Genomic DNA, 6361 nt, shown 5'->3' with positions numbered 1-6361 from the left:
ACATCAGGTATATAGAGAGAGTTTTATTAGCAGCTCAGAGCCCCCAGCACTTTAATCCAGTTCTAAGAGGACACTGGGGGGAGGGCGGGAACCAGCAGCAGTTGCTTAGTGCAATCATCTTACCACACTGCGGTGTCCAGAACAGGAGATCCAGAAAGAAATGACAAAATAAGGTTATGTCAGTCTCTTTATCCCCAGAGATTCCAAAACACTTCTCACAAGGATTACATAACAAAGTACTGAGTTGTCTCTACTCATATTTTCCAAGGCAACCCTCTTGTATTTGGAATTACCCTGTTGTACCACATTCTAAATTACTTAAATAAGAACACCTTATTCAAAATGGACTGCAAAGAAAAATAAAGTTTATTAAATTTCTCTTTACCCTCTTGCCTGACTTTTTCAAGGAAATACACACTCCTGGGCTAATTCATGGGACAGTAATAAATACTGCTTTGCTTTCTCTAGCATGCAGTTTCAGAGCCCAAAAAACTGCATGAACTCCCTCTGTTAAAGGGGACAAAAAGGATAGGCTTGGGCCTAATGTACTGTTGATCATTTAATATCTCTTAATTTCATATGCTTGATGTAACCAGAAGTCATAATTCCAACCCCCAACTTGCAGCTTATGACACTAAGTTATTAAAAGTTTAAGTTACTTGAAACACAAATATTATTAAATCTGGAAATAATAGACAGAATGCAGGGCATTTTAACTGCAGGGCTTTGTTTAACCACTTAATTCCCACTTAGACATTGTAGAAATACAAAATAGATAATTAGATTCATAACAGAAGGGTATGCATATGTTATATATTCAATGGTCCATATTTATGCTATTTATCAATTTGTGGAGAAATGAGAATTCATACAATGAAAATGTTTAGTTAAATTATTTAGTTTAAATCGTCAAATCTCAATCTAACCATATTTTTATATTTTTAGGGTTAATAAAAAACTGACAAACCATCATTTAGGGGTATGGAAATTCCATGGTTGCTTTTTCCAGTAATATTCATATCCATATCTTCCAACATTTAATTAATTCATCTGTTTTATGTTGCAAATTCTTCACTGTTTTTTTCATGTAAAGGCATAATATTTTTATTTTGTTCATAATATACCTTAAGTGTGTCTATGTTGATAATGTGTTTCTATACCGCAAACCAGATCATTATGTTCAAATTATTACAGCATTTAGCCTAGCTTTGAGTTGCATAATGCATACTTTTGATGACAACAATGATGATGAGTTCCATGCTGTACTGTCAATATTGAACATATCATCAAAATATGTACCCTTCATTTCATTGTAAATATATCTGGTATTGTTTTATGATTCAAGGTTTAAAAAGATGTTTTCATTGCAGGTTATAGATATACTGTATTTTCAGAAAAACAAAAGGAAAGAAGAAGAAATATACCTAAATGCGACCAGCACAATTATAGAGGAGGAAAAGTTTATTTGAGGGCTCATGGTTTCAGAGGTCTTAGTCCATAGAAGGCCAGTTCTAAACCCTGGGGCTTGAGGTGAAGCTGAACATCATGGCATAGTATGTGGTATGAGGAAAGCAGCTCTCATCATGGTGACCAGGAAGTAGAGAGAGACTCTACTCTCGAGATACAGAATATATATCCTATAGCCACACCCTACCACTTTAGCAGGGATTAATTCACTGATTGGTTTAAGACTCTTGCAACACAATCTTTTCTCCTCTGAAACTTCCTGCATTGTCTCACACATGAGCTTTTGGGGGACACCTCACATCCAAACCAAAACACATATAGTGTCATTTTTTCCACAAACAGAATCAGTAACAATGTAAAATGTAAAGATTCAGATCATTAATACATTCTTCTATGAATTAGATCTATTATCTTGATTTCTTATGACTTGATATAATGTTAGTATAACTTTGTCACTTAAGAGCTACTCAAAATGTTGATAAATTTGCTAATAAAGTAAGTGGTTACTGAATTAAGACAGTAGCCTCTTTTGATAAGTAAATTACTTAAAAAAAATAACACAGAGCATCAATCCAGATGAAGTGCATTATGAAGTAGAAACACCTTTTGCATGAAGAAAGACCACATATTAAATATAGGAATGGTACTCTTCTAGTGACAGAAAACAGTCCATAGTGAAATACAATGGAAAGAAACTTATAGAGAATGTCAACATCAGTCTATAAGCAGAGGAAAAAGACTCCCAAAATAGAGTTGTGGAAATGAAAATTGCAAATTAGAAGTATCAGGATTTCAAGATTCTAGGAAAATAGCACCTGTATTATTATAAAATCAATAATCAAACTTGGAAAATGAAATAAAATTCATTTTTGAAGCATTGTGTATTGCAGGGTTGAGCAGTATTTCAATTAGGTCATGTTTAAAATCCCCTCTCTCTAATTTTTATCTGTCTATCTATCTATCATCTATCTATCTATTTATTTTATATTTGGTACTGGGGATTAAACTCAGGGGCACTCAAACACTGAGCCACATCCCCAGCCCTATTTTGTGTTTTATTTAGAGACAGGAGACAGGATCTCACTGAGTTGCTTAGTACCTCATCATTGCTGAGTCTGGCTTTGAACTCATTATCCTCCTGTCTCAGCTTTCCAAGCTGCTGGGATTATAGATGTGAACCAGTGTGCCTCATGTGTTTTCTCTCTCTCTCTCTCTCTCTCTCTCTCTCTCTCTCTCTCTCCACACACACACAAACACACACACACACACACACACACACACAGAGTTTGTGTTTATACTTGCTTATACATCTGGAAAAATGTGTCTAAAAATGCAATTTCAGGGTGAGGGATGCAACCCAGTCATGAAGTACTTGCCTAGCACGCTCAAGGCCTGGGTTCAATCACCAGTAATCTTACCCAAAACAAAACAAAACAAAAAAAATGGATTATCAGCATAGAGTAACATATGACAACTTTGAAGTATTTTTCTTTAAATCTGCAAATTCCAGGCCCTGAGAGGGCTACAATGTATCTTTACAAAAGAGTATGTTATAAGGTATCCTTAATTTTTCCCACACAAGAGTTGAGCCACATAGAAATATATATAAAGAGTGGTGCAGATAACTAGAGAAATGACTTAAAGCAAATAATCAATTGTTAAGAGAAAGAGGAAGTGGTTGAGTAGTTAATGGAATTATAAACAATTTATATTAATACATATAAATAAATGTCTTTCATATATTATTATAATATATTATTACATATCAATACATATTTAGATTACTTATATAATATTACATATAATATACAAAACTTTCTTACACTCTAAACTATATAATATGCTATTTACATATGTTATATGTGTATATATTATACATAATATAATATAATATAATATATTTATTGCAGTCACAGTATCTTTTCTATAAACAGACATGTACTTAGCCCACAACAGTATAAGGCACATCTCTAAACTTCTCTCAGTGAGACCTGGAAATTTCGTTGTTCTCTATTCTGAACCTCAGAACTCAGTAACTTATTTTATTCCTGATTGCTTCATAGGGACCGAGTACAAGAGTCCCTTATCAATTTTCCGGTGCTCTCTCGTTGGGTCTCTCCGGTCGGCTTCAGTCGCTGTCGCCCCTGCTCTCCCACCCCTGCCAACCTCCGCTCGGGTCTCTGCCGCGTCGCTTCCTTGCTCGCTCTCTCGCTCGCACATCCTCCCCGATGCAGCCCCGGGAGGATCCTGCCGCGCGCATGACCCGGTCCTCGGGCGGCAGCGGCTCTATGGACCCCTCAGATGCCCACCCCTCGGTGCGTCAGACGCCTTCTCGGCAGCCTCCGCTGCCTCACTGGTCCCGGGGAGGCGGAGGGGGGCCCCGAGGGGGCGCCCGGGCCTCGCCAGCCACGCAGCCACCACCGCTGCTGCCTCCCTCGGCCACAGGTCCCAACGGGACAGTGGGCGGGCCGGCGCCGACCCCACTGCTACCCCCATCAGCCACGGCCTCGGTCAAGATGGAGCCAGAGAACAAGTACCTGCCCGAACTCATGGCTGAAAATGACTCGCTCCACCCATCCTTCACACATGCCATGCAGCTTCTGACGGCAGAAATTGAGAAGATTCAGAAAGGGGATTCAAAAAAGGACTATGAGGAGAATTATTTGGACTTATTTTCTCATAAGAACATGAAGCTGAAAGAACGGGTGCTGATACCTGTCAAGCAGTACCCAAAGTTCAATTTTGTGGGGAAGATTCTTGGACCACAAGGGAATACAATCAAAAGACTGCAGGAAGAAACTGGTGCAAAGATCTCTGTATTGGGAAAGGGTTCAATGAGAGACAAAGCCAAGGAAGAAGAGCTTCGCAAAGGCGGAGACCCAAAGTGTGCCCACTTAAATATGGATCTGCATGTCTTCATTGAAGTCTTTGGACCCCCATGTGAGGCTTATGCTCTCATGGCCCATGCCATGGAAGAAGTGAGAAGTTTTTAGTACCAGATATGATGGATGATATCTGCCAGGAGCAATTTCTAGAGCTGTCCTACTTGAATGGAGTACCTGAGCCCTCTCGTGGACTTGGGGTGCCAGAGAGGCCGGGGAGCTGCACCTCCCCCTCCACCTGTTCCCAGGGGCCGTGGTGTTGGACCCCCTCGGGGAGCTTTGGTGCATGGCACCCCAGTGAGAGGTGCCATCACCAGAGGTGCCACTGTGACCCGAGGGGTGCCACCTCCACCTACTGTGAGGGGTGCTCCAGCACCAAGAGCACGGACAGCAGGAATCCAGAGAATACCTTTGCCTCCACCCCCTGCACCAGAAACATATGAAGAATATGGATATGATGATACATATGCAGAACAGAGTTATGAAGGCTACGAAGGCTATTACAGCCAGAGCCAAGGGGACTCAGAATATTATGACTATGGACATGGGGAGGTTCAAGATTCTTCTGAAGCTTATGCCCAAGATGACTGGAATGGGACCAGGCCATCACTGAAGGCCCCTCCAGCTAGGCCAGTGAAGGGAGCATACAGAGAGCACCCATATGGACGTTATTAAAATCAAACAGGAGGGGAAAAATATCAGTTATGAGCAAAGTTGTTACTGATTTCTTGTATCTCCCAGGATTCCTGTTGCTTTACCCACAACAGACAAGTAATTGTCTAAGTGTTTTTCTTCGTGGTCCCCTTCTTCTCCCCACCTTCCTCCATTCTTAACTCTGCATTCTGACTTCTGTATGTAGTATTTTAAAATGAGTTAAAATAGATTTAGGAATATCGAATTAATTTTTTAAGTGTGTATATGCTTTTTTCTTTGTTGTTTAAATATAAACAGAAGTGTACCTTTTATAATAAAAAAAGAAGTTGAGTAAAAAAAAAACAAACACACAAACCTGTTAGTTTCAAAAGTGACATTGCTTGCTTAAAGGTTCTGAAGTAAGGCTTGTTAACTTTCTCTTAGTTTTGATTTGAGGCATCCCGTAAAGTTGCAGTTGCAGAATCCCAAACTAGGCTACATTTCAAAATTCAGGGCTGTTTAAGATTTAAAATCACAAACGTTAACGGCAGTAGGTGCCACCATGCAAAAGTGAGCTTAGACGTCTCTAAAAATGTTTCCTTTAAAAACACATGGCGATTGAATCTTAAGTTAAATTTTAATATGAAAGATCCTCATGAATTAAATAGTTGATGCAATTATTAACGTTAATCGACTTAAAACAACAACAACAAAATTAGGTTTGTAAAACTGACTTTTTCATTATGTGGGTTTTGAAATCTAGCCCCAGGCATACAGTGTTGAGAGATACTTAGGGGGGAGTAAGTTTTGAAGAGGTTGATTGGGGCAGAGGGGCTGGCCATCTAAATTTAATTTGATGTAGTGTTTTTTAGCCACAATCTTTCAGTAAGAGTACTAATAATTAAAGTTTCAGTATTCAGGAAGACAAAAAGTATTTTGTCCATTTGAGATTCTGCACTCCACATAAAGTTCACTTGGACATTGGGGCCAAAAGCTGAAGTTGTTCAGTAAGTTGATGGTTGTTAATATTGAACTGTTCCCAAGATAGTTAAGTATGTCTCAACACTAGCATGATATAATAAGGGACACTGCAGCTGAATGAAAAAGGAATCAAAATCCACTTTGTACATAAGTTAAAGTCCTAATTGGATTTGTACTGTCCTCCCATTTTGTTCTCGGAAGATTAAATGCTACATGTGTAAGTCTGCCTAAATAGGTAGCTTAAACTTATGTCAAAATGTCTGCAGCAGTTTGTCAATAAAGTTTAGTCCTTTTTTAATAAAAAAAAGAGTCCCTTATCAGCACTTATGTGGAAAGTAGGAAAGAACCATTGATATGGCTATTTTCATATTGCTGGTGCCAGTTCCATTTTTTAATTC

General features: G+C 39.0%; 1 pseudogene; it reads left to right on the top strand.

Annotated features, from left to right (window-relative positions):
* Window positions 1-3695: 3695 nt before the first annotated feature.
* On the top strand, window positions 3696-5189 carry LOC143389858 (KH domain-containing, RNA-binding, signal transduction-associated protein 1 pseudogene; annotated as a pseudogene).
* The last annotated feature ends 1172 nt before the right edge of the window (window positions 5190-6361 follow it).

The sequence above is a fragment of the Callospermophilus lateralis genome, unplaced genomic scaffold, assembly GCF_048772815.1.
Source record: "Callospermophilus lateralis isolate mCalLat2 unplaced genomic scaffold, mCalLat2.hap1 Scaffold_66, whole genome shotgun sequence".
Lineage (NCBI taxonomy): Eukaryota > Metazoa > Chordata > Mammalia > Rodentia > Sciuridae > Callospermophilus > Callospermophilus lateralis.
The sequence above is the reverse complement of the archived record's forward strand: the minus strand, read 5'-3'. Positions and strand labels throughout refer to the sequence as shown.